The sequence below is a fragment of the Camellia sinensis genome, chromosome 6 (genome assembly GCF_055761805.1).
Source record: "Camellia sinensis isolate YWXY chromosome 6, ASM5576180v1, whole genome shotgun sequence".
In the NCBI taxonomy this organism is placed as follows: Eukaryota; Viridiplantae; Streptophyta; class Magnoliopsida; order Ericales; family Theaceae; genus Camellia; species Camellia sinensis.
Window position 1 is genome coordinate 144,314,463 of NC_138966.1, and position 4,791 is coordinate 144,319,253.

The window sequence follows — 4,791 nt, forward strand, 5'->3', positions numbered from 1 at the left end:
CGGGAACCACTTCAACAGTAAATTCAATCTCCCTGTCAATCAAATCCCATGGCAAATTGTCTGGGAAAACATCTGGGAATTCTCTGACTATAGGAATACAGTTCACATTAGCACTATTATTAGTAGATACAGTCAATACAGAACACAGATATCCTTTACAACCCTTTCTAATCAATTTGACAACTTTCACAGATGAAATCAAATACGGAGGAGGTACTACTCTAACTCCATTAAACACAAATTCAGGCAAACCAGGTGGACGGAAAACTACTTATTTCGTTACACAGTCTATGGTGGCATGATATTTCGTTAACCAGCCCATTCCCAATATTACGTCAAAATGATCAATGTTCAGTGGCAGTAAATCAATAAATAGATGTGCATCTCCAACAATAATTTCGCAAGCAGGATACATATATGCACAGGTCATAGATCCCCCAACAGGTGAAGATACGACTAACAGGTAATTCATGGGTTCTAAGGGTCTATTCAATTTTCGCGAAAAAGCATGCGATACATACGAATGGGTAGACCCCGAATCAATCAGTACATATGCATTTTGAGTACAAATAGAGAGGATACCTGACACAACGGTCTCTGTATTTTGTACATCTCCCGGTACTAGGGTGAACACTCGGCCCTGCCTCATAGGCTCTTTCCCGGTAGTTTTGGGGTTCGATTTTGGTGGAGCATTTGATGCTGCGCCGCTGGCTGCAGCTTTACTATTGCCCTGTGGAGCAAAGGGGCAATCTTTAACCATGTGGCCCACCTTGCCACACCTGTAACAAGCTCCAGATAGTTTGTAACAGACCCCTTTGTGCTTCTTGCCACACTCAGAACAGGGTGGTATGGAACCACTCCCCTGACTGGGGCTAGTTGTTGACCCCGTATTCTGTTTCTTGTTCAATGGATTATGCTTGCCTTTCTTAAATTTAAAACCCTGCCTTTTACCACGCCATTTCGACGCTGGTGTTTCAGTTTTTAGTGCTTCGATGTTCGACTCAGCCATCAAAGCTCGGTCAAGAACATTTACATAGTTCGGTAATTTCAAAACATTTATTCTGTCCAGTATTGCAACATTAAGGCCGCCTTCAAACTTTTTGGCCTTCTTGTAATCAGTGTCCACCATATGCGGTGCATATCTCGCAAGCTCGGTGAACTTTGTTTCATATTTAGCAACGGACATTGTACCCTGTTTCAGCTGTTCAAATTCAGTTACTTTTCTATCCCTAACACATTGAGGGAAGTACTTTTCAAAGAAGGCCCCTTTGAATTGAGCCCAAGTCATTACGGTGTTGTCATCACGGACAAGCATCCACCACCTTCTAGCCTCTTCTTGCAAGGTAAAGGTGGCCAACAGTACCTCATGTGCTTCAGAGCATAGAAAAACCTCAAACAATTTTTCGGTCTCGAGAACCCAAGCTTCAACTTTTAACAGTTCAAGGCCTCCCTGAAAGGATGGCGGTTTCATTTTGCTGAACTTCTGGGTCAGAGCAATTATATCCCCATCATTTACATTCACATTCTGTTCCGGTACAGTCGGAGGAGGAGGTGGGGGCTGTTGATTCTGTTGTTGGTCTAATCTTTCAGTTATCAGTTCCATCATTCGTTCCAGCCTGGCCATTCTGGCCTCAGAGGATGAGGATTCAGTTTCATTTGCAGTTCTTGCATTATCCATTTCACTATAAGCAGTTATAACAGTTATCGACATAAGTAGTCATTTGTTTAAACAGAATAACATATTAGCATATATTCAGTCATGTCATAGGCACACACTTATCATGCTCATGAAATGCCCTAATCACTTTTCTAGGACATCCTATAGCTCATTTGGACACGTGTGTGCGGTATAACTCGTGGTTAAGTATCGCTCTGATATCACTTTGTCACGACCCAAACCCAGCTCTATGGGTTTAGCACCGTAACCGGCCAGTAATCCGAGATTACCGAAAGCCTGCTTAACAGTAATACAGTAAAACAGAGTACAGGGCCTGGCGGAAGCCAAAACAGTAAATAAACAATGCCCAATGAGCTGTGACAGTCTGTATGCAAAAAGACTTTTCACACATAAATACATTCGGTACAGAAAAGTATACACAATATATACAATCGTTCAGAGTAGGGACTCGATCCCTAATATAACAGTACAGTACAGTGCCATCAGTCTATACAGTTAACACAAAACAGTGCAGAAGGGGGACAACCAAAACACCCCATAGCCTTAACTTGACAGGCTCGGAACCTCGCAGTGAGGCACAGTAGTTGGCTCGACAAAACTGGAGTTTACCCCGACGCTTCTAGCCGCGTTCTGGTACCTGTACACCTACATATATATATGAGCAGTGAGCTAAAGCCCAGTGAATGACACAATGCGTAAAGGGGTTAAGAATGAATGTCCTTATAGTAATGAAAACAGTTCATTGTTTCAGTATATCAGTCATTCAGTCATATGTGGTACATCCCTTAGCATAGCAGTATAGTAAACAGTAGGTCTTAAAAGACCGAACAGTAAATGATGGCCATCAGTCAGTAAACAGTAGTGGTTCCAACGAGGGAGCCGACAAAGATCTCTGTAACAGTAACAGTCAATAACAGTAGGTGCTAAGGATGCCACAATACAGTTCAGAATATAGGACATACATTCAATCAGTTAACAGTAATCAGTTCAGAAAGCAGTACAGTTCAATTGTTCAGAAGATAATCATTTTCGAACATATCTTTACACAGTTGTTACTCACAGAGTTCTGGGCTACAGTAAGCTAGAGCACGTCCCCAGTCGCCAACCCTACACAGTTTACAGATTGAACACACACTAAGCTACACAGTTGGGAAAAATGATAACTTAATCCCTAATTGCCTCAGTGTGTTCTACATCTATATCCTCGACAAGATTCCTTAAACTAGGGCTAAGAATGCCTATGATGGGATGAGGATGCAAAGATGTGCACAGAAAACAGTTTCAGAATTTTCAGAAAAACAGGGGTCACGCTCGAGCGTAGGTTACTCCGCTCGAGCGGACATGCAGACAAAGGTACACGCTCGAGCGTCAAATCTCCCGCTTGAGCGTACTGTAAAAGTACTGGATGGGTGAAATCTCCGCTCGACGGACGCTCGACGCCCGCTCGATTGTGAGACACATGCCTCCGCTCGAGCACCCAATCCTCCGCTCGAGCGGACTGTAAAATAGTGCAAAGATGCTGGATGCTCAGATTTATTCAAGATGCTGGATCCTCCGCTGATACAAGATATTACTGTTACACTCAATATTTATTCATATTTTTTTAGTAAATAACTACCCATCAATTGGGTCTATTAGTGACTTTGACCACCCAAATTTTCCCTCTATTATAACATTATCAACTTTTACTTGATCAAACTATTGAAGCTTATATATGGTGAAAACGTGTGGAAATAATACAAAAGCGCGTTGCAATAGAAAATCTCAAGAGGTAGGTAGTCAAACTTACAAAATTTAGCAAGAAAATTTCATTAATTAATTATATAAAACATGTTTAACTTTTCATGTGTTCTTCACAAACTCAACGTGGTCAAATAATTAATTCCTTAAATTGTGGATCCACAAGGATATTAAAATTTATTGTAAGTTTTGGTGTTTCAGAGGACTCCTTTGCAAAATCATGGCAATATTTTATAGCATTCTCAACTCTATTTCAACACAAACTCACAATTGTCACAATATTTTATAAAAGTTTGTTGACTTAATCATGAAAGAAGAGTAATAAGTAGTAAAACAATTTATTGTAAATGTTCAGTACAAACCCACCATTGCCACCTTTGTGGTTATTTGAAGCACAAAACGAGTTTTCCCCAACTATGTACATGGATTGTATGAAATAAGTAGGAACATTGTAATAAACATAATCAATCATTCCCAATTTGTACCGCTACAGTTCATATGCGTTCATGAAATTTGCAGAAACAAACGCCAGAGATGAGACAAAAACCAAACAACTTCAACACATACATATAGATATGGAAACACTTACGATGTACCAATGAAAAGCAATGAGCAAGGGGCTAATCCAAGAGAGAAGGTTGGATAATCAGACACGCACAGCAGCGGCAAGGATTTGCCCTAGCGTAGAGAGAAGAAATCAAACAACTTTGGAAAGCAAAGGGGAGTAGAAATGAGGGGTTGTGATATATGAAGTCTAGTATCGCTCGAGCCAATGTGATGTCGCTCGAGCCCAAGTGTGGAGTTTTCAGCAGTTTGGCGACCTGCAAATATACTGGATTGATTTTTTTTTGCTCGAGCCATCATATGTTTCGCTTGAGCCGTCTTCACCTTCGCTCAAGCGTACATTGAGGAGTCTCAAAACTTTTGCAGGCTGGTTCCAACTTCTGGGACCATTGATTGTTGGCTCGAGCCAACATTTCTTGGTTCGAGTGGTCAGTAGTGAAACCCAGAATCAGTTTTTCACAAAAATAAAAGATAAATTAAATTTAAAATGAAAAGACTGCTATGCCAATTTGAAATTATTGGCAATTCACTCTCCTAACTGCCTAGTGGAGCTTGAATAATGCGTTATTTTCCGATTGTGCACAATAAAAGTTAGATAGAATATATTTTGTTGTTGCAACAGTTTTGTTTATATTTTTGGGTTTTTTGGTCACAAAATTTACATGAACTTATTTTCTGATTCAGACTAATTGATTATTTACATGAACTTATTCACAAAATTTTACATTTACTGATTCTTGACTAACCTTCTCCGATGAAAAATGGTAAGTAAAAATATAAAACATTTTTTAAATGAACTTATTTTGTCT